This window comes from Ammospiza caudacuta, chromosome 31 (assembly GCF_027887145.1).
Source record: "Ammospiza caudacuta isolate bAmmCau1 chromosome 31, bAmmCau1.pri, whole genome shotgun sequence".
Classification (NCBI taxonomy): Eukaryota; Metazoa; Chordata; class Aves; order Passeriformes; family Passerellidae; genus Ammospiza; species Ammospiza caudacuta.
In genome coordinates, this window is record NC_080623.1 from 1,331,257 (window position 1) to 1,355,373 (window position 24,117).

The 24,117-nt window shown below is 54.2% G+C and overlaps 1 pseudogene; it reads left to right on the top strand.

Annotated features, from left to right (window-relative positions):
- LOC131569700 (zinc finger protein 850-like) overlaps positions 1–24,117 on the top strand; it is a 186,060-nt pseudogene that overhangs the window by 124,647 nt on the left and 37,296 nt on the right.

Genomic DNA, 24,117 nt, shown 5'->3' on the forward strand with positions numbered 1-24,117 from the left:
CCCAAAAGCATTCTGCCAAAGACACCAGCTGGTCACTGATGTTTCTCATCCTGCTGTCAGGCAGCAGCCATCTCTGGTGGGCTGGAGTTTTGAGGTGTGTTCTAATCCTGCCCTTTGCTGTGTGCCACTGAGCAAAGGGAAGAGCCAGATTAGACATTTGGCACTTGACATCAAAGTTACAAAAATGGAATCATCCCTTTTATTAGAAATCTCTCCATTTCCTTACTACGGTGCATTTCCAAGTCTTCAGTGTGGGTTTAGACAACTTCTTAATGGAAATCAAAGGCAATTGGACATTTCATTCATTGTTCATACAGAAAGAGATGGTGAAATAATATAGTAAAGGTAGGAAGTCAGCCACAGGGACAAGGCTGTGGTTGGAGCAATTAGTCCTGAGGGGTTGGTGGTTCTGTTTCCAAGATGATCAGCTGCTTTGCCTGTTTCTGGATCAAGGGGCTGTGGGTGCTATTTTGCTGATCTTGGCCAGAGAGGCTGGCAAGAAGCAGAAGCAGAGGTAGATCCTTGTTTGGAGTGAGGCTGGTGGGTAAGGAGCTGTGTCTCTGTCCCGGCAGTGCTTGTGCAGTGGGTTCATGCCAGGAGCTCTGAAGTTGTCCAGCGCGACGCCCTGCCCGTGCTCTGGTCCTTCCTGGGGAACAAGGCGCTGCCTGTGAGGAGCGCCAACGTCCGCACCGTGGCCACCAAGCTCGCCTCTGCCCTCTGCAAGGTGATGAGCACCCAGCTGAAGAAATGTGCTGCCAGCAAGCCTCCACATGTGCGGGAAAACCACTCCAAAATGTTGGGCTGGTGAAGGCGAGATGTTCACCAGAAGGCTGAGGAAGCGCTGAGTTGGACACCTCTGGATTTGCCTTTTGAGCTGTTCCAAAAATGATGAAATCATAAGGAACGGTGTGCATCTGTCCCCACTCTCTCCATTGCTCTTCCTAGTCATGACATGGGGGGCCTGAAGCAGCTCAAGATTGAGGACAAGGTGAAGGCAATCATGGCTCAGCCTCACACAGAGGTGAGGGGGGAGCTGGGCCAATCTCTGCTGGGAGGAAGAGTCTTGTGGCAGCCCAGAGAGGCTGTGCACATTGCCAGGGAACAGCTGTGCCCTGCACGTGCCCCTGCAGTGAGCTGTGCTGCTGCCAGTGCCCCTGGAGCTGTAGGGCTGCTGAGCTGTGGGGCAGCAGAGGAGCAGGAGGGTGCATGTGCAGCTGAGCCATTCCTGGAGAGCACAGGGCTCTGGGCTCCCTGCTGTCCCAGGGCAGCCCAGAGGCCACGCTGTGCCTGTGCCAGCTCTGGGCAAGTGGCTCAGGGTTGTGCCCTGGCCTGCCTCAAGTGTCTGCCAGCAGGAGCATGTTTCCCTGTGCAGCTGTTTAGACATTTCCGGAAAAAATGTGTCCCATTAAATAGGGAGCTTTAGCTGCTTTACATTTGCATGGAGGCCTCTGCTTAACTTTGTGTCTCCACTTTGCAGATCTGACTGGTTACAGTCTTACCGAGAAGTTTTCTCTGGACTTTTTTGATGTTCCCTCACCCACAAAGTCCTTGCCTCCCGTCCAGAAAAGCTCTCTGTCCTCCAAGCTCAGGAAGAAGCTGCCACCTGTATGAAGAGTGTTTGAAGAATAGGATTGATGCATTAGGCTTCATAGTTACAGCTGTACATATGTTCTGATCTTTAGATGTAGTTTTGAATTAATGTGTTTTGATTCTGTCTTTAAGTTTTGATGACATATTTATAATTTTATGTATTTTATTTTGATGATGAAAAAAAAGTAAATAAATAAATAATATTTAAATAAACCAAGAGGAGAATGTGAGACCAGGACCTGCTAGCCTAGAGATTATGGGAGTGCAGCTCACTTGATGTGCCAGTGTCTCACCACATCCTTTCCTCATTGGGCCTCTCCTCTTCCTCTTTGGCCATGTTTTCTTTGTGTCATTTGTGCTGCTCTTTGTTACTTGGCATTACAACAGAGTCACCTGTTGACCTGTTTGGGGGACAATGGATCCAAAAGATCCTGTCTAGTCAAAGGTTTTCTACCTAGGTGTGTTGTGTAGTGTACTCACCAAAGGCCTGAGCAAAGAAACCAAGAGAGGTGTGCCCAAATCCCAAAGCTTTGCTCCTTTGCAATCTCCCACAGATCTGGTTCACAGGTGTCTTCAATCACAATTCCATAGGTAAGAAGAGGTCATGTTTTTCACTGGGAAATGATGCCCTGCTTTGGCAAAGTCACCTGTATGTATATTTACTGGGGACAGAAGTCCAGCTGTGTTGTTTGCAGCTTGTCTGCAGAAGGATAAGTGCACTGGGAGGCCAATAACAAGTGACAAGGGTTCCTCCAATCTGCACTGCAGCCTGGGTGCCATTCAGCCCAGAGCTAGGGGCATTTGTTCCCATGGACCAGTGCTTACCAGTGGAATGAATTCCTGCACAGCTGGAACAAGCAATTCTGGATTCAGCTCCAGGTCTTGGTGGGCTGCATGATCATTGACAATGCTGCCCTTCCAGAAATTATTCTGCAATTTCCTTTCATAGTAATTTGAAGCTTTTAAACTTCACATTCCAATTTGCTTTGCCCTAGGGAAAAACACTTCTGGGCCAGTGCAGACTGTAACCTTTTGACAGCAAAGTCCTCATGGTTGCCAGCTTCTGATGTTACACAATGTCACCTGGCTGTATGTGTTTGCTTAGCTCTGGGTCTAGTCCCAGTCTAGTAAAACAGTTGGTAGCTCTATACCTTCCTTTCTCTTCCTCCCTCCTTTTCCTTATTTTTTCCCTTTTCCCCCAGTTTCTCCTCAACACATTTTGTTGTGGATATTCAATAATGGTACATTTGTTTTGATTATCACAGCAACCCCCTGTACCGTGTCGGTGTTTTTTGCACTCTGAGATCAACCCACAAACCATCACAAAACCAGTTCATAAGGACGGATCATGACACTTGTATACATACTATAGAAACCTTCTATCAAACCTTAAAAATTCTCTACAAATTCATTTCCAACATTACTGGGTCTGGCACCGCCCCGATCTGGTGTTTGCTGCCACCACCAGTGCCCAGATCTGGAAATTCCCTTGCTCTGGCAGAGCCAAGTTCAGCAATTTTCTGGTAAAGAAAGCCAAAATCTGGCAATTTCCGCTGCCAGCACTGGCAATTCCAAGATCTGGTGTTTACTGCCACCGCCTGTACCCCAATCTGGACATTTCTCGCTTCCAACACAGCCCAAGTGCAGCAATTTTTTGGAAAAAGGAGGCAAAAGGCAGCAATTTCCTGGTGCCAAGACTGTCACCACCCAGACCTGGTGTTTGATAGCACCACCCATGCCCAGATCTGGACATTTCCCTGTGCCACCACAGCCCAAGTGCAGCAATTTGCTGGCACGGAAAGCCCAAACCCGGCAGCTTCCTGGTGCTGCCACCAGCAGCACTGTCTCTGTCTCTCTGGGAGCCTCTCAGGATCCCCGGCCAGTCCCGAGTCGGCAGACACCGGGGGGGCAGCCCCGACATGGCCGACAATGGGGAGACGCTCTCTGTGCCCCGAGGGTACTGAGGGCACCTTTGCAGCACAAGAGACACCAGAGGCATCGGTAGGAGATAAAGGGCCGGCTCTTAGCAGGGGTTAATCCAAGGTTTTATTCTAGGAGTCCCAAAGGAGCCCCTACACCTAAGGGGGCTCCTGCTGAGAGCCCCGCGAGATGTGCCAAGGTTACATCTAAAGGGAGGTGGAAACCAAAAGTAGATAACATTTTACTGACCAATAAGTGACCTTAAGGGATGGGTACTGGGGGATTGATATTTAGGACAGCATATGGGGCAAGGCTTGGGGCACTGACCCCTGGCCTCTGGCTGATCACTTGACATTCTGGACCAAAGCTTCTAGATAGAGGGGATGGGATGCTGAGCGACTGACAGAGAGCCAGGGTGGGGATTTGGAGATGATTTCAGCAAGGGAAAGGCGAGGGGTTACACAGGTAAAGGAAGGGGTACACCATCTGGGATGAACCATTTGGGAAAAATACAGGGATTCAAAACCAAAACTATTGCAAAGTATTACAAAGTATAAAACCCCACTACAACACACCACCCAGGTCTGGTGTTTGCTGTGCAAGTGCCCAGATCCGGAAATCTCCCAGGGCCAGCACAGCCCAAGTGCAGCAATTTGCTGGCACAGAAAGCCAAAATCCGGCAATCTCCTGGTGCCAATACAGGCACCCAGACCTGGTGTTTGCTGCCACTGCCAGTGCTCAGATCTGGATATTTCCCTGTTCTGGCAGAGCCAAGTCCAGCAATTTTCTGGTGAAGAAAGGCACAATCTGGCAATTCCCTGCTACCGTCATTGGCAATGCCAAGATCTGGTGTTTGGTGGCACCACCAGTGCCCAGATCCAGAATTTTTCAGATGCCTGCACAGCATAATTCCAGCAATATGCTGGCACAGAAAGTTAACATTTGGCAATTTCTTGGTGCTGGCACGCTCCCCACCCAGATCTGGTGTGCGCTGGCACTGCCAGTGCCCACATCTGGCAATTTCCCTCTTCTGGCACCGCCCATGTCCAGAATTTGCTGGCAAAGAAAGGTAAAACCTGGCAATTTCCCCTTGCCAGCACCGGCCAATCTGGAGTTTGCTGGCAGCAGGACCCCAGGAAGGAAGGACAGAAAGAAGGAAGGCAAAGAAGAAGGCATCCAGATGCAGTCCTGCCTGGAGCCTGAAATGGGCTGTTTGCTGGCACTGCCAGTGCCCAGATCTGGAAATGTCCCTATTCTGGCACAGCCCAAGTGCAGCAATTTGCTGGCACAGAAATCCAAAACCCATAGCAGCTTCCTGCTAATGGGTCTGGCACCACCCACATCTTGTGTTTCCTGTACCAAAACCCAGATTTGGAAATTTCTCAGTGCCAGCAGAGCCCAAATCTGGCAGATTTCTGTCGCTGGCAATGACATCACCCAGATCTGGTGTTTGCTGGCAGCACCAGTGCCCAGATCTGAAAACTTCCTGGTGCTGGCACAGCCCAAGTCCAGTGATTTGCTGACACAGAAAGCCAAAATTTGGAAATTTGCAGGTTCTGGCTTCAGCACCATCCAGCTCTGGTGTTTGCTGGGACCGCCAGTGCCCAGATTTGGAAATTTCCCGGTGCCTTCACAGCCCAGGTCTAGCAAATTTTTTTTAGCTAGCTGGGGCAGAGAATTTCCTTGGACTGTGACTTTCCTTTTTCTTGGAACTGTTTAAACCTGCTCTGGACTGAAAACCCAGAAAAACACCGGCAGCAGCTCATACCTGTGGCCCACCGAGCTCTGGGACACTGCATTCCAGCACCAGAGGGACTTAGAAGAGACCGAGTGAGCCGACTACAACGCACAAAAAGGACTTTCTGAATTTGCCATCTCTTCAGCAGTGTCAGAGGTTTTATTTAATATTACTCATTTTTCATGCTTGTGAATCCTTACTTGTTAAATAAACTGGGGTTTTTTTCACTTTTCTCAAGGGAAGTCTTTTCCTGAACTAGTAGGGGGAGGGGATGCTTGAACTTGCTTTCTAGACGGACCCCTTTTGGAGATTTCCTCCCAAAATTTGCCCTAAGCCAGCACAAACAGTCACAATGAAAACTTCACCAGTGGCACAAGTCCCCAGCCCACCAAGAAAAATAAATGACATGTCAAGTTCTCCAAACATTTGTCCTGCTTTGCAGCAAAAGTCCTGCTGCACACATTGTGCAGTGTAGAAAGCCAAGAGAAGCTGCAGCTGGTGGCAATCTTGTGACAGAAGCTTGACCTTGTTCTCTATGAGAGATTCTTGAGAAGAGCAGACAGGAGAAGATTCCTGGAAACTTGAAACGGCTTTCTGGAAGTGAAATGAAAATGAAAGAAACAATCCAAGATGTTTTCCTCAATTTATTCCTATTCTCCCCTTTTCCATGTTGCATCCCAGTAATTCTAGATGCACAGCACCTCTAAGATCGGTGACTTAGGGATTTTTAGACACTCTAAAATACCATGAGCCACACACAGTTTTCCTTCCCCTGTTTTTACTGGAAGGCAACACTGGAGGTGTAAGTGCAGTGCTGGGCTCAGGTAGGAATCCTACCCCAAGGGAAGATGGCTCAACAGTGTCTGACCCTCAGCAAAGACAATGCACAGCAGCAAGCGAGGGGATTGCTGTGCCAGTGTGCAGGAGTCAGGGCTCTGCATCTGAGCTCAAAGCTGCAAAGTTCCCGTGTTTGGATAGACACAGGGGCTGTCCCCGGGGCATCCGGGGCTCGAACGTGGAGCTCATGGGCCGAGCGGGGAACGGACACGGGGACGAACGGCCCCGGTGCTTCAGTTGCAGCGGCGGCAGCGGCGGCAGCAGCAGCGGCAGTGGTGGCGGCAGCGGCAGCAGAAAACAGATAGTTTTCAATACTCTTTCTCTCTTTCTTTCTTTTTCTCTCCCTTTCCCGCGGTCGGGCACCCTTCTCTCGGGGTCCCTTGCCCGGCGTCCCTCTCCTCTCCCCGCCTCCCTCTCCCCGTGATGGGCCGGGCCATGCCCCCGGCCCGCCCCCGGCCCCGGGCGGGGCTGCCCCGTGCCCGGCCCCGGCCGTCCCGCCGCGGTCTCGCCTCCGCCCGGCTCTGGCCGTACTGGCGGTGGCGCTGCCGGGCGGGCATCAGTGCCTGGGGCTGGGGCGGCATTGCCGCCCTTTGCCTCCGCCTGGCCCGAGCGCGGCCCCGCACCCGAGGCAGGGTCCAGTCCCGGCCCCGGCCCCGGCCCCGGCCCCGGCTCCTCCTGGGGCCCGCGGAGGACACACGCGGCGCGGCCGCTCCCGCCGCCTCCGCTGCGGCTTCCCCGGCCCGAGCTACGCCGCTCAGCAGCGCGGCCGCCGGCCCCGAGCCTCCTGTGCCGCGTTCCAAGGAGCGAACGCCTGGGCATGGCCGGCCCGGGGCGGGTGAGGGGCGCTCGGGGGCCGTTGCTGGCCCCGGGCCGAGCGCTGACAGCCGGGTCCCGCCCGCAGGGGAGGCGCACGAGGCCCGGCAGGAGCGGCACCGGCTGGGCTCGCTGCTGGGGTGCGCTCCAGCCACAGCCATGGAGCAGAGAGCCCGGAGAGTGCCCAAGCTGGCCTGGCTAGAGGAGGAGAAGGAAGAAGGCCCTGGAGCTGCCCCAGCGCAGGACACGGAAGAGGTGGTGCCGTTTCCTCCACCGCAGGAGGGTGAGTGGCAAAGCCGGGCTGCAAGGCTGGAGCCTGCAGCCAACTTGGCCCCATGCCATGCCATGCCATGCCATGCCATGCCATGCCATGCCATGCCATGCCATGCCATGCCATGCCATGCCATGCCATGCCATGCTATGCCATGCCATGCCATGCCATGCCATGCCATGCCGTCCCCTGGGAAAATGTTCAGGGACAGCATGGAAGAGGGGCTGGGCAGACACCCCGCAGTGCCCTGCTCCATCCCCCTGGAGCATCCCGGGGCTCTCTCTGCCTTGGCAGTGCAGGGCTGGGCTGTGTTCTCCGGCCTCTCCCTCAGCCCCTCAGCTCTGGCTGCGCTTGCTCTTTGCCAGATGCAGCCCTGGAGTGCACCCAAGAGCAGGAACACACCCGTGGCTGCTTCCGAACAACAGCGCAGGTACCTGCAGCCACCCCCACCTGGGCTGGGCCTGCTGTCCCTGCTCAGCCCAGCACCGTGTGTGCAGCGCGTTTTGCAACATCCCCGGCTTCTTGCCCTTCTGCTACAGCTCATTTGCAACTTCATCAGGAGCATTCGGCAGGAAGAGAGCAGCACCATGGGCGCTGGGCTCAGAGCACACTCCGAGCTCCTCAATCATGAGACCAGGGCCGCCCTGCTGGATTTGCTTCTGGAGAAGGGTGTTGCCAGGCCAGAACAAGTAAGCAGCCTGGGGCCAGGCTTCAATTCCCCCATGAGTCCCGTGGCTTCCCCAGCCACGCCTGCTGGTCCCTGGGAGCCTTTTTGGCCATGGCAGTGTGCTGGGAAGGGAAGCATTCTCTGGGCACCCTGGGGACATTGCTCCTCTGGCAGCTTTCCAAGGCTCCCCTGCCTTCTCCAGGTGCCCGCCATGGTGAGGTACATTCACCGATGGCTCAAGGCTAATGATTCTGCCGAGCACAGACTGGACAAGGCCCTGCTGAATCTCACCAAAGCACACCTGGATGATGCAGTGGTGACGCTCCTGCGTGTGGCCCCGTCCTGTGATAGGTATGGGGCCCACCTGCCCAGAGGGCTCAGGCCTCCCAGCCCATCACCCTGTACCGCCTGTCCCAGGTGTCTGACCAACAGACAGTTCCAGGGCCCTCTGGCTGCTGCCTTTCCCAGCCCTGGCACGTCAGCCCCTGAGCCTGCTGCCATGCTCCCTTGCTGCCCCTCAGGGCCCTGTCTCCACAGAGCTGGGCTGCCTGGGTGCTGCTGGCGAGGGCCAGTGGGCAGAGGCAGAGCCGGGGCTAAGCCCGGGCCCCTAGGGATGCCCAGGCCACTGTGCTGTGTCTGAGACGCCCCTGAGACAGAGCTCTAACCCTGCAGAGCTGCCATCACCATGTGGAAGAGCATCATGTGCTCGCCCAGGACTGCGGAGCCAGTGCAGCTGATCCTCCTGGATGTGCTGGGGAGCTGGCCAGAGCGCAGCACGTGCACCTCCGATGGGGACAAAACAGGTGTCTTTGGCCTGGCTGTGAGTTTCTGCAACTGGCCTTTGCTGGCCCCAAGGCCGCCTCTCCAGCAGCTCTCCATCCTCCTTCCCCCACTACATCTGCCTGCCTCAGCGCTGACCTGAAACCTGGCCCAGTGGCAGCTTCAGGCCCACCAGGCCCTGTGCTCCCCCTGCCAAGGTCTCTCGGGGCCTCTCCCTGCCAAGCTCAGGCCCTGCCACATGGACACATCGGCACTGAGTGCTGTCTGGGGGGGCTTTGTCCTTTGCAGGCAACTGTGGTGATGTGGAAGATCCTCCAGGAGCCCCCTGTCCCACGTGTAGTGACGCTGTATTTCCCCCACCTATTTGTTCATCTGCTCTTCCAAGTGTTCTTCAGCACAGAAGAGATGCCAGAGGAGGTCAAAACCTTCTGGAAGGGATGCCAGGAAGAGCACGGCCTTGCCACCAGCCCCAACAGGTGCTTCATGCCACTCCTCCTGTCCATGCCACATGGCCCGCAAAGGAGCCAGTGCTACCAGTGTGACCTGGGCCTTTGCTGTGCATACAGGTTTGCAGTGCAGACCCTGAAGTCCCTGCTCTGCCTTCTCCAGTGTGAGCATGTGGTGGTGTCAATGGAAGGCAAGCGTGGCTGGGACACGCTGCTCTGTGTTGATACCCACCACTTTGCTGTGGCTCTGCTGGCCAGGTGAGACCTCCCCTTCTCCCCATTGCTCCTGGAATTTGTGCCCTGTGCCCGGGCTGTCCCACACGGTCCCCGTGGCAGTGGGCCAAAGGGACGAGGGACAGCCAAGCAGACTGGAAAAGGCTGGGAAAGGAGGGTGCCCAGGAGCGGCCACATCTCAAAGGGCCCAGGTCCCCTGGCAGGGCGGTAGGGAAAGACAAGAACTGTATGAGTCAGTGCTGGGAGAGGCTTCCCCCCCTGGCTCAGGGTCTTAGTGCCATTTTCTGCCTTCCAGGGAGATGCGCCATGCATCCAGGCCCTTGTGTAAAAGGATCTTAGACTGCCTCCTTGAGATGCTCAGCAAAAAGATGCCATACTGGGATTTCCTTTCTCTGGCATTCCTTGCAGAGGTGAGCCTGAAGGCCAGCATGACCTGGCTGAGCTGCCTCCCCGCTCTCTGCCCTCTCGCCGCCGCAGCCGCCTGGGACGGTGCCCGTGCCCTGCGCTGCTTCCTGGGCCCGGCCCTGTGTGGCTCTGGGCTCCTGCCGGCTGGCTCCCCCATCACTGGCCTGTGCCTTTCAGGGCCTTGAGTGCCTGGACTTGAGGGAATGCAGGGACAGCATCATGGATGTCTTGCCAAGGCACCTGCGGAGGGAGCGCGCAGACACTGGCAGCCAGCATCTCAGGGACCATTCCCCGCTGGTGAGAAGGGGGCAGTGGCTGAAGCCGTGCAGGCAGTGCAGGCAGTGTGGGGCTGGGCAATGCAGTCGCTTGGCCTTGCCTGGGCTTTGGGCGCTGGGGCAGCTGCTCCCAGCTCTCCTGCCTCCCGCTTCAGCTGCCCAAGTGCTTCAGTGTCGTAGACATCTTTTTGTGAAAATCCTTTCTAAGGATTTTTTCCCTTCTGAGAAGCTGAGGCCTCAGAAACAAAATGTAAACGACGGTTATCTACTGCTGTGGAATGCAACAGGTGGATCCGTGATTAGTCTCATGTGGATGTTTGGAATTAGTGACCACTCACAGCAGAGCTGGCTCTCGCTCTCTGTCCGAGCCACAGACTTTTGTTTTCATTCCTTTCTATTCTTAGCTTAGCTAGCCTTCTGAGATGAAGCTTTTCCTTCTATTTAGTATAGTTTTAATGTAATATATATATATCATAAAATAATAAATCAAGCCTTCTGAAATATAAAAGTCAGATCTACATCTCTTCCCTTATCCTGAAAACCACTGTCACACTTCAGGAGAGGCCTTTGGCTCTGGGCCCTGCGGCAGCTGGGTGGCCTTTCACAAACTTGCCTTCTGCTCAGGCGGAAAGAAAGCAGAGCCTGACCGAAAGGCTCATGGACCTCCTGCTCAGGATGACTACCAGGATACTGGGCTATCTCTTCCTGGATGATGGTGCCGGGATACCCAGCCCTGTGGCCCTGGGCCTGGCTAAGCTGTTCCTGCCACTCTTTGACAACGTAAGGCTCTGTGCCCCCAGACACGGCCACTGGCTGCTGCCCGGACACTTGGTGCCCTGTGGAGATGCAGGTCTGCGCCAATGTGGGCCAGAATCATCTGATGCTGAGCTCTTGCTGCCTTCCTGTTCTACAGGGTGATAGCCAGGTGCAGCAGCTCTCCATGATTCTCTTTCACACCTTGATGTCTGCTGTAGAAGAAGAAGGAAAAAAGCCCCTGATGACCCAAGTGTGTCAGAGCCTGCTCCCACTCTTCTTCCACTGCCACAATGAGAATCTGCGTGTGGCACTGGTGAGGACTCATGCGCTGCTGATGTCCCCATGGCAGGGGGCTCGGCTGCCTCCTGCCCTGTGCCTGCCAGACTGCAGCCTCCTCAAGGCCTTGGCACAGGGACGCAGGTCCTGTGCCCTGGGCTGTGGGGCCATCTCTGCATCTCTGCTGCTCTCCAGGCTTCTCGGGGAACGCTTCTTTGTGCGGTCAAGTTCCTGAAAAGGAAAGATCTTGAAAAAACAGTGAAGAAAGAGAAACTCTTGAAGTTTGCTGAGCTCCTGGTAAGGACGGCCTGCAAGCCCCAGCCTCAGCCTGGGGAAGGCCCCTCAGTGTGCAGGGCTGGCAGCTGTGCCCCCGCCCACTGCTGCAGCCAGAGGCCGCGCGGGCTCTTGTCCACGCTCCCGTGGGCCCGAACTGGGTGCCCATGGAGCCCCGGCCCGGCGGGGCTGTGGGGCGGCACCGCGGCTCCCCCGGCAGCAGCCAGCCCTCTTCCCCTCCCCTCAGGAGCCCTTGGGCAATGGCTGCTGGCCGCGCCTCAGGGCTGTGCGGGGAGGGGGGCCGGGGCTGGGCGCAGGCAGCTGAATCCGCGCCAACCCTTCCCTCCTGCTGCTCTCTCCAGCTGGCAGAGGACAGGAGCCGAGCGACCGAACACCTGCGCCAGGCCCTGCGCTACGTGGAGAACCCACAGGAGCCCCTGCGAGAGGCGGCCATCAGGTTCATGGGTGAGCCACGAGCCCGGGCTGCCCTTCCCCTCCCCGGCCCACCGCAGCTCGGCCCCAGCCCCGGCTGCAGTCCTGGCAACGCCAGCCGGGCCCGGCGCCGTGGAGCCCCGCCTGGCCTGGGCATTGCTGCTGCCGCCCTCTGGCAGCCGGGCCCTGGGGTGGCAGCGTGCGGCAAGGGCCGGGCTGAGCCCTGCCGGGCCAGCAGCCTGTGTAGCCACAGTGCCGGCAGCGCCGCTGGCAGGGAGCTGTGCCGCTGGGGCCGTGACAGGCTCTGTGTTCACAGGCATGGCCGGGCGGCGCCTGAGGGGGCAGCAGCAAGAGCTGCAGCTGATCTGCACTGGTGAGTGAGGGCAGTGGGCTGACAGCGGGGGCTACCGGGGGAGAGCTGCAAGCCCTGCCCCAGCTGCGGAGGGCTCTGCTCCCGTGGGCAGAGCACACGGAGCTTTCAGGGCCACGTGGGCCATTGGTGGCCAGTAGCTTCGGGCTGATCCCCTTCCTCCCTGCTCCCTCCTGGCCATGGCAAGAGCCGGCTGCAATGGCCCTTGCAGGGGGCTCTCCTGGGCTCCCCGCAGGTCTGGCTCTGACCGTGCCTCTGTTCCTCTCTCTTACAGCCCTGGAACGCCTGACGAAGGACAGGAGCAGTGCCGTGTCACAGCTGGCACTTGAAACACTGCATGTCCTCCTGGCAATACAGCATGGGCGATATTCCACCATCCAGAGGCTGCACGATCAGCTGCGCAGGGCATGGAGGGCTCGGCCTCGCCTGTCGGGGCTCGGCTGCCTGCTCTGCTGGATGACTTGAGGAGGAGACCTGATCTGGGAGGCTATCTTTGCTGGGGCAACCTGAGCCAGGGGTAATTTTCCTTTTCTTTAAGATTTTTCTTTTCTTCTTTTCCAGTTTTTATCTATATTGTAAATAAATAAATTCTAGGGTATATTATAATTGTATATATTATTATATATTATAGATTACTGTAGATAAATCAATTCTAGAATGTGTTATGATGCACAGACCGCCAGGAGCTTTTCTTTGCTGCCCAGGCTCTGCAGGGCAAGAGGCCGGAAAGGGTGAAAAGGGTGCTTGTGCTCAGCAGCACAGCAGGCTGAGGGGTGGTGAGGCCCTGACGGGGGAGAAGGTTGCTCGTGCTAAGCTAGCTGCCTACGCGTGCAGTGGGCAAGGGAAAATGGCCAGAAGCCCCTTGGCCTGTGGTGGCTCTGCTGAAGCCTTTGTGCTGCCCACAGAGCGGCTGGGCAGGGGCCAGAGCTGCAGGGATCCCTGTGAGAGCAGTGCCTGGAGATGGCCACAAGCCCTGTGCCAGGCAGGAAGCGCCATCTGTGTCCTCCTGCCCGTGTGCTGCTGGCTGCCTTGCTGAGGGCTCCCAGGTGCCTCTGGATGGGGCTGCTCTGGAGCTGCTGTGGGGCTGCGGCGCTGCTGCCGGGCAGCTTGGCTGGGCTGGGGCAGAGCCTGCGGGGCTGGGGCGCTGGCAAGCCCTGAGCAATGGGCTGTCAGAGGCCATAAGCAGCCCTTGTTTGCTTTGGGATCACCATGATTTTGGGGGACAGTGCAGGGGGGAAGAGAGAAAGTGTGGGCTTCCCTCACCCATGGCTGGGTTTTTCCCTACCATGTAGGAGTTGGGCCTTCCTCAAGGCCCTGACAGAGATAAGAGTTTTTACCGTTTTTCTTGTTTTCCCTTTTTGTCTCTAATCTCTTTTTCAATAATGTGTTGTCTGTTTTTCCAGAGGAAGCATTCTAGGTGGTCCAGTGTGGATGGGGAAGTGCTTGGGAGCAGCTGTGGCGTGGATGGACCGTGCCCTTGGAGAAGGCTGAGGCCGTGGTTCGGGAGCAGCTTTTCTTCCAGCCATGGGTGGCATGAGGTGGGTCCCTGTGTGCTTGGCAGGGTGGGATCAGAGCCTTTGGGAGCTGGCAGCGAGCACAGGAGCATCCTGCTCTGGGCAGCTGCTGAGGGCTGGATGTGCCGTGGCTGGCTGCAGGCTGGGCACATGTGCTGCCCTCCTGCTCTGCTGCCAAAGGCAGCAGGGATGGGCAGCTCTGGGCACAGCTCTGAGCACAGCCAGCATGGCCTGGGCACCGCAGGCCTTGGCACAAGGGGACAGGAGCCTTCAGCTGATGGGCGGTTTCTGCTTTCTCTCCTTGCAGCCGGGCTCTGCGGGTGCTGAGGCTGCTCTGGATTCTGCCAGGGCTCTGCTGGGCTCAGCCCTGGGCCCAGCTGGGCTGGCTGTGCCCTCACATTGCTCTGACAGCTTTGCATCAGATGAGCCCGTTGCGAGCACAGTGCCTGAGCTTTCTGCTTTGGCAGGTGAGTGAGACTCTGCTGCAGGCCCAGAGATTGCAGCTGGGGACACACATCCAACTGGCAAGGACCCAAACTCTTCACAGTCCCAGCTGAATTCCTGGATCTGCACAGGGTGTTTCATCTGTCCCATTCTTCCTTCTTGATTGACTATAATTGTCAATTGCACTTTCTTCCTCCTCTAGAAGTGCCACGAGTGGGCCAAAGCTGGCCATGCTCCTGAGGCAGTGCAGTCTGGAGCTGATGGATGGAGAATTGCCCTTCTGCACTTCTAAACCAGAGCAAAAAGCTGTCAGTGGGACTTCGTGTCTCTAAGAAATCCCTGACAGTTTCAAAGGGAATGTGCAGCTCATTCCCAGGCTGAGAAAGAAAGGTAATCTTCTAAAGGATTTGGGCTTTGACAGAGTTTCCATTCCCAGTCCTGCTTGGAGCTGGAAGGGCGCAAAGCAATTTCCTCTTTCTTCGACTACAATTTCAAATACCAATGTTGGAAACAAAGCCCAAAATCTTTTAAGAGGCTGCTGAGGTCAGTAAGGTGGATCCATGCCATCAGCACATTTACACTGTAAATAACTGAGTTCTCTTTTTGAAAAGATTATTTACCTCTTAATGCAAAGAATTACTTTGCATTTATGTTTTGTTTTTTTAACTAACATTATGTTATGTTTTTTCACTAACACTTGGATTTTATTCTTATGTTTTACAATTTACCTATTTTTCCCTTTTTCCTTTTTTTTTTCTTTAAATAGAAAACATGTCGTATCAAAGGAATGTCCTTTGCTCCTGGTTCCCATGTGGAGCAGCTCCCTTCCTGCTGACTGAGCTGCTCAGGCAGAGCCCGACAGCTCCTGGCCTGCAGGACTGAGGCTTTTCCCCGTTGCTGGACACAGACTGATGGAGCAGCATTGCTGAACACAGGCACACAGAGGGACCAGCAGCAGCTGCCTTTGGCCACCTGAGGCTCCAAGGCCCAAACTCTGAGCAGACAGGGCTGGAAGACACTGGCAGGATCTGATCCCTGACTCTGGGCCAGGGCTGCATAAATGACCCCACAGCAGCAGCAGCAGCAGATGGAGCTGACTTTGAGCACAGCCCCTGCCCCTCTTGCCTCCCGTGGGCAGCGGTGTCACAGCAGCCTGAGGCACCTGGGAGCCCCCAGTGCCAGCAGGGACTTGAGATGGCAGCCCTGAGCTCCTGGAGGCTGTGCAAGGAACAGAGCTGGGCACTCCCTGTCCATGGGGAGCTTCCAGATGGAAAAGGCTGCTGTGCCCAGGCAGCTCCAAGGCACAGAAAGGAGGGTCTGGAGCACTGGATCTGTGCCAGTGCCCAGTCCTGGGCAGCAGCCAGCGAGCCCTGAGGGAACAGAGGGCACAGCAGGAGGGACAGAACCAGGCAAGGTCAGAGACTGGGGAGAGCCAGGCCTGGGAGCAGGAACAGCTGCTCCATTGCACTCTTGGAGAAATCTCTTGGCTGGTTCAAAGTGCTGAAAGGCATGAAGGGCAGAGAGGAGGCCACACCAAACAATGCTCCTTTTTGCACAGCCTCCCCTCTCCGTGTCCCAGAAGGAATTGCATGGACTGTGTTCTTCTCTCCATGTCATCTCGTTCAGCATGAGCAGCTCAGCACCAGGAACTGGAGAAGCTGAAGCCTCAGGCCACAGGAGCTGGGCAAGAGGGAACTTCTGGAGCAAAGTAATGCTGCTAAAATAGCTTCAGCTAAATGCAGTGGATAGAATCATGGAATCACAGAATCCTTGCTGTTGGAAAAGCCCTCTGAGCTCACCCAGTGCAGCCGCTCACCCAGCAGTGCCAAGCCCAGCACTAAACCACATCCCTGAAGTGCCAAGGCCTGGACACCAGCCCTGAGTGAGGCCTGGACAGCAGGCCCTGAGCCAAAGGTGGCCTCTGGATGAACCTTCCAAGCAAAGGTTATCTTTGTATCTGCTCCCTAATGAAACATGCAGGTCATTAGCACTCTGATAGATGTAGCCACTCATTAGTGAAACATGGATTGACCTTTGTGTATTTAGAAGCCAGACAAGGCCATGAAATCTGACATCTGGCCTTGTTTGGGGCTGTATGGTCAAAGTCACCTCCCTTGGTTCCTCCTTGAGCCCTGGCCAGGCTTTGGGAGGGACCCAAGAAGAGGATGAAAGCAGATGTTGCCACACTAGCAGTGCTGTCAGTTTGTTCATTCAGCACTGTCAGAGCTGGGCCCTCTCCCAGCGGGGTTGGAGCCTCACCTGGGGCTGGAGGCACCTGCAGGAATTCCCAGTGCCCAGGAGTGGCTCTGCAGCCCTTGGCTGTGACAGCTTCCCCCAGCTGCTCTGTGGATCTGGGGGATGGTAAAGCCTGAGGGTAAATGCTGCTGGATCTTTCTTAATCACTGCAGGCAATCTTTGGTGGGGATGGTTGGGTGCATTGCTGAGCTGCTCCTTTTGTGATTCTTTGCTGCTCTGAACTGCAGGAAATGACACTGATTCCTTCAGTTGGAGTCTGTGTCTTTGGTGCTGACCCTGCCCACTGGTAAAACAAAACCGGCACAGTCTGGCCAGATGACAACAAAACGTCACTTGTTCAGTGTCAATGTGAGGAATCAGTCCCATCAGAAATTCCCAACTGGGAAGCCCTTCCCTGGAGTTCCCTGGCTCTGGAGTGGGCTGAGGTCGGAGCCCCGTGGGAGCATTGGGGCAGTCGGGTAAAAGAAGCTGCACCCCTGGATGTCTTCAAATGCATCCAAACATTGCACAGGGAAAAGGAAAAGACCTTGTGGGTTTGGGCAGACAAAGGTGAATTTTTAAAGAGTCCATTGGAAACAGCACCTTCAGAAGGAACAATTATTGTTGGAATGCTCCCACATGGAGCAACAGAAGAAGGTTTTAATCTTGAGCTGATATGCATTTGTACAAGTGAAATATTGGTATCATAAAAATCTAGATATATATTTATAGTATATTGAGACATATATATATATATATAATTCATATATATATTAACATATTCACATAGATATATATATGGCTATATGTATCTATTTCTATATCACTATCACATATAAAATAATAATAATGTGAAATAGTGCTGACCATGCTAATTTGGTGCCTTTGGCTTCTCAGGGATGTAACACTAAATACCCTACAGAACAGAATTGGCCAGGACCCTAATGTCAGTGGTCAACTTTGTGAGATTGTATACAATGGAAAAAGGAGGAAGGCAGGAAATTGGCTATTTTTACAGAGTGTGCTGATACTGTGATACAGAGTGCTTTGTCTGTTCCTGTGAAAAATACAGTGATTTTGCCTGCAGGGTTTTTCATGTACCAGACTATCCACAAGCTGCAGGATTGGTTGAAAGGGTGAAGGAGTTGTTAAAAGAGCAGTTGGAAAAATGAGGAGATGGGAACCTTTGCCCATGGAGAACCCATCTCCCAGATGTGCTCCATGCCCTTAACAATGGCCCATGGGGGAAATGGAACCGCCTGGCTGTGCACAGCTGCCCCAAATTTGCAAATCCAGCCCTGGGCAGTGAGACTTGGGCTGCTTGGGAAATTGTTCTGGCTGTGATGGCCCCTGGCAGGGCCAGCCCAGAGGCTGCAGGGCTGGGCCTTCATGCATTGGAATTCATTAGGATAAATTCAAAGCCAATGAGAGCTATCAATACTGAAACAGGAATTCAGATTCCTCCAGGACACTTTGCTTTGGTAACTGCTCCCTTGGAGCTTGTCCTTGCAAAGTGTTCCTGTCATGGCAGGAGGAAATGATGCAGAATATCCAGGAGAAATTACAGTCATTCTGCTAAACAATAATGAACAAGATTGGATTATTCGACCCCATGACAGGGTAGCACAATTATTGATCTTGCAATTTTAAGAACGATTGTGAAAAAAGGAGATCCACCTCCAGTCACCACCATTTGTGGAGATAAAGGGTTTGGATCCAGCAGCCCTAATAATGGAGCCAGAGTGTGGGTCCGAAGGCCAAAAGGCCCTCCCAAGGCAGCTGAAGGAGCAGCTCCTAGGAAAGACAACTCTGGGTCCTGAAACCTGGGCAGGAACAATGGGAATGTGCCCCTAAGCCAAGGAGTCTGTGTCAGGAGAATCTGACAGGATATTGCTTTACACATCCTGTCAGACCAGATCTCCCTGTTTGCCCCAAGGGCCCCTTTGGAAAACGCTCTAATCCGCTCTAATCCACGGGGCTCCATGTGAAGGCTTCTGTGACACTGAGGGACTTGCACAGGAATTCCATCCAGGAGCCTGGGTGCCCCTCAGGGACTGGGACCCGGCCCCTTCCAGCCAGAGGGGAAAGGGCCCCCCCAGGCCTTGTTAGCCACAGACAGCATGGTAAAGCTGAACAGCAAAGGGCCTCGGGGCATTATTCTGGAATTAAAAAGGTGCTAGCTCCGTGGACAACAGAATTCTTGTTCCTAATTGGAATGAGATTGAGAAAAAAGAATGAAGAATGGTGTCACCAAAGTACTACTGATGTCTGTAAGGTGTACCTTGATAGTCAGCCAGAATCTTTGTCTACCACAATCACCTCTAGTGTTTCACCAAGGGATTGGTCATCAAAATGTAATGATGGGTTATGATGGATTGCTGAGCTTCTTTTGTAATTCTTTGCTAATGATGATGTACTTTGCTGAGCTTATCCTTTTGTCAATCTTTGCAGCTGTGCATGATATAAATGACACAATTCCTTAAGTTGGTGTCTGTGTCTTTGGTAGTGACCCTGCCCACTGGTGAAACAGGGCCCCCTCTTGCCTAAGTGTTACCTGGGAAGGCAAAAACCCTCCCTCCAAAATTCCCCCCTTCACACACTGAGCATCATGTCCTCTGGTCTGCGGTATGCCCAGGGTCAGTTGGGGTCCCCTGTCCTGGCTATGTCCCCTGCCCAGCTCCCCCGCAGCCCCAACCCCTCCCCAGCGTGGCTGGACGAGGGGCAGGACAGGCCTTGGCTGTGCTGCAGCTCAGCAAGAACAAAACCATCTCTGCGTGCTCAGCCCTGTGCTCAGCACCCGGCCCAGCAGTGTCTCAGTGCCAGGGGCTGTGCCCTCAGTCCCTGCCAGGGGTTTCCATGGCAACTGCCAGGCCAGGTGACCCAGGTGTCCCCCCCAGTGCCGGTTGCCATGGAAACAGTGCCCAGCCCTGCCCCTTTCTGTCTGGGTGACCTGGTCTTTGGCCCTGGCAGTGCCATTGGCTGCTGGTTCCTGGTGCCTGAGCAGCCAGCACGGCACAGGGCAGGTGGCCATGGCACAGCCCCAAGCAAGGGATCCCCTCTGGCTCTGGGCACTGACACCAGCCCTGAGCAAGGGGCCAGGGCAGCTTTCCATGGCCACCAACCATCACAGCGGCTCTGGGCATTGGTTGCCATGGCACCAAACCAAGGACCGGGTCCCTGTGGCTGTTGCCAGGGCACCTGGTGGCACCAACGAGTGTCACTGCAATTGTACCTGGAACAGCCCTGGCACTGTTTTGTCCTGAGGGTTGCCATGGCAGCTGAGGACAGCAGCAGCTGGTGCTCTGCAAGGGCCCTGGGGCAGACGGGAAGGACCAGCAGAGCAGGGGCTGATCCATCCCCAGTGCGCTGCACAGCCCAGGGCAGTGTCCCAGAGCGTCCTCATGGAGCTGCCAACAACATCCCCCCTCTGCAGCCCTGGCCTCTCCCCCAGCTCACACAGGTGCCCCATCCTTGCAGGCACAGACATGGCAGCACTGGCTCAGCAGCCCCTGTTTGCATTGCACAGAGCAGGGGGAGCACCCCCATGCTGTTGGGGTGGGGATATGAAGCTGAGGGAGCACAAATGCCATCAGCCCCTAGGGCCAGAAAGGGCTGGGGGACACCAGGGAAACCACTCAGCTTTGTCCTGGGGTCTGCAGTCAGCCAGAAAGTTTGTTCCCATCAGCTGGGAGTTTCCTGTCCCACTGCAGACGCTGTTGCTCAGAGCCAGGGCTGCCTGGCAGCCACCCCCGAACTGCCCTGAGCATTTTCTGGGCTTCACCTTTGCTTTCTTTCCACTTCCCTTTTATGAATTTCTTCCTATTGCCCACCCCTGTTCCCTCCCCTGCAAACAGCCCATCCCTGTTTGCCCTTTCCTCTGTGGCCCCACTCCCCATTGCAGTTCCTGACTTGGCCCATGGGAACGTCCCTTGGGCAGCAGGATCATCCTAAAAGTGCTGCAGGAATTGTCTGCAGGCTCCTGCAGTGCCTCGTGCTGCTCCCTTGCCAGAGGCACCCCAGGCCAGGGGGGCGCATCTGGGCTGCTCTGTCTGGCTCTGGGGCTCCCTGTTCTGGGCAGTGAGGACGAGCTGCAGAGGCTCTGCAGGACTGACAGGATGGGCTTTGGGGCTGGCAGGAGAAGCTGAGGGACCTGGGCTGCTGGAGCTTCTGAAGAGGAGGCCCAGGGCTCCTCCTACAACTGTTCCAAGGGTGGTTTCAGAGAATCCCAGAATCAGCAAGGGTGGAACAGGCCATGGAGATCATCAAGTCCAACCTGTGCCCTGAAACTGCCTTGTCTCCCCTGACCCTCCTCCAGGATAAACAACCCCAGCTCCCTCAGCTGCTCCTCAAAGCTCTTGTGCTCCCCCCCCAGCCTTGTTGCCCTTCTCTGGACATGCTCCAGCCCCTCCATTTTCTTCCTAAATTGGGGGCCCCAGAATTGGACACAGCACTCAAGGTGCTGCCCAAGCAGTGCTGAGCACAGGGGAAGAATCCCTGCCCTACTCCTGCTGGCCACACCATTCCTGATCCAGGCCAGGAGCCATTGGCCTTCTTACCCACCTGGGCACACTGCTGGCTCATGTCCAGCCTGCTGTCCCTCAGTCCCTGCAGGTCCCTTTCTGCCTGGCTGCTCTCCAGCCACTCTGTCCCCAGCCTGTAGCGCTGCAGGGATTGTTGTGGCCAAAGGGCAGGACCCAGCACTTGGACTTGTTAAACCTCACTTTGGGCCCTGGATCCAGCCTGCCCAGGGCCCTGTGCAGAGCCCTCCTACCCTCCAGCAGATCCACACTCACACCCAGCTTGGCGTCATCTGCAGATTTGGTGATTTTGTATTCTTTTTCACACATGTGATAATCATTTCCCCAAAATCATTAACATATTTCCCCTCCCCTTAACCCATGTGTTCTTCTGTCCTGGGGGTCTCTCTGGTGGTCCCTGGTGCTCGTGGACCCCAATGTTCCTGTGGGCCTGGCTGAGCTGGCAGGACACTGAGGGTGGTGAGCTTCCAGTTCCCCTTCTCACACAATGGGCATTGTGTGGTTTCAATAGGCCTGGGGTAGTGGAGAGCAAGCTCCAGGTGTCAGCTCAGCTGGTGTAGACAATTTATCATCTGGTAACATGAGGTGACAGAGTGGGCTGTGACATCACAGAGTGGGTTATGTGAGGTCATTGAGCAGCTATGACATCGTAGGCCATCTCTGTGACATCAAAGATCCAGCTGTGAAATCAAAGGGCATACTATGACATCACAGACTCTGGTGTGACATCAGAGACCACATGTGTAACATTAGAGATTGGGCTGTGACATCACAGAGCAGGCTGTGACATCACAGAGGGGGCTGTGTGACATCCCAGCAGGGCTGTGTGAGGTCACTGCGTTGGTCACTCTGCCCCAGCTCCCCCTCAAAGTTTCTCCCAACAAGTCCAGTGCTATTCATGCCCAGCAGGGTCCCTGTCCCCCAGGATCCTCCCGGCTCACCTGGAGCCACAGCCTCCACCAAAGGATGTTCCACAGGATCCACCACCCCCAGAGCCTGACAGGGGACAAGGGGCCAGGGCTGTGTGACCAGGACATCAAGGACGGGGATTATCCAGGTCACTGTGGCCTGGGCTGGGTTCCCCAGGGCAGGAAAGATGTCTGGCAGCTGGAGCAGGGTCTGGGAAGGGCCTCCAAGGTGGGGCTGGAGCCCTTGGGCTGTGAGCAGAGGCTGAGGGATCTGGGCTGGTCCAGCCCGGAGCAGGGAAGGCTGAGGGGCTCCTCATCCCAGCCTGGCAGTGCCAGCAAGGAGGGGATGGAGAACACAGAGCCAGGCTCTTCACCAGGGGCTGGGGGGAGACAAAAGCCAATGGGTGGGAGGGGAAAGAGGGGAGATCAGCCAGGGCACGAGGAGATGAAATGAGTCAGGCTGCTTTTAGCACCAGGGGTCTGAGGAAATGTATAAACATCCAGCCCTCAGCAGCTGAGAGAGCTGGACATACTGAAACATGAGTGTATTTGAAAATTTAGTCCCAGGTACAATCTGGCTTGTCAAAGGAATTTATGGACCAAGAATCAAAAAGCAATGGAAAAATAGAGTTCTGACAAATTTCTCAGTTCTTGCCACTTTAATTACTACTTAGAATAGCTCACACTGTGTTCTTGGACAGAATCCACTTGAAGTAATATATTCCTCTACGCCATTAGAAATGAGTGACAATGTGCCCCATCCCCAGAGCAGTGGTATGGGAAGGAGGGAACATAACTCTTAAGCTAACCCTTTAAACTTTAATACAGTGGCTGATCATTTTGTAATTTACCTCTAATAATTGAACAGCAAGGAGTTCATTCATGTGGAATAATGAACAAGGATGAGTAGTTTTATAGTATTTTTTTCCTCCTCTCAGAAACCTCCAGTACATTCTCTCCCTTCCTCCTCATCTCTGAACTGCACATATATAGGGAAGAATTTTATTTTGTAACTGATGGGAGCTGTGTTTCAAGATGTGACTTTTGACTATGATATCTCTGAATCAAACTTGAGATTCCCAAGGATGCTTGATTTTAACTCTGAGGGATGCATCCACAGCAGGGATCTACCCTGGAGCTGTTGGTCCTAGAAGTACATAGTACCTTGAAGTGGTGTTTCAGATGCTATTTTGTAATTTAATGGATCACATTACTTTCTTTTCAAGAAAAATTAAGTTTCTTGTGGGCTCAGTCAACAAGATGGAGCCATTTTAAGAATAACCCAGACATGACAGTACTGCACATGTATGTGGAAAACTCATTTTCCTAAATGATTCGTTTCCCTGTCCAGTCTTACAGGAAAATTAGACAGCTGAAATCCTGCAAGGTAACATTTACTCTGAAGTATAAATTTAATAAAGTTACATATAAAGCATAAATTGAATATTGCCAGGGCATCTTTATAATGCTATTCTACATACTTTCTAATGCTGGGAGAAGTTCCTCTGGTCTGTTTTCAGTCCTACAATTATGAAGTATGCTATAAAGCAGAGCACAACTGACTATTTCCATCTCATGCAAGAAAAGTTACACAAAGTAGCAGAAACAGGTGCATTTTAGCTGCATTTCAAAAAGAGTTGATCTGTGAGTTGATCAAAAAGCTGTAAGGAAACTTTGCTCACAAAGCAGAGGTAAAATTGTAGAATTTTGAGAAAATCCATTTGGGCAATCCCTGGTTTTGAAAGTGTTGGGTTTAAAAGTCAGCCTGCAATACTGTGACTCAGAATGGGCAATCAAATCCTGGGATGTCTTCAACTCACCGCTACTTGTGAAAAATCTCCTCAAAATAAAAAACAGCTGACATGTCCTGGGATGCAAAGGCAAACCTATTTCCTACTCACATGTGCTCTTCAGATCTTCCTCATGGCAGAAGTTCAATCCAATCCTATAAATCCAAAGTCTGATGGGCCCATACTAAAGCTCCTCAAAGACATGGTCCTGTCGAACATCAGACGACATGTCTGTGCTGAGTCACCACAAAAGAAAGCTAAGCAAGGCTCATTATTCCACGGGTGAACAGAGTTGATTTGCAGAGGAGTTGCATGCCCTTTATTCCCCCTCCCACCCAGGATTTTGTTGCGCTTTCAAGATGCCTTCTGGGTTGGCCTCAAGATTTTGACAGAGAAGGGAATGACTGCATCTCATTTGTACTGGGATGTGGCTATCCAAATTTCTGCAGGGAATCTTACAGGGAGCATGGAGCTTGGGCAAACATCTGTCCCACTGCAGCTTTGGACTCTTCCAAAGGGGGCTCCTTTGGGCTTGACATCTGCAGGCCATTGCAGAACAGCGGGCTGCAGGCCGCTGCCAGAGCTCTGACACAACAAAAGTGTGG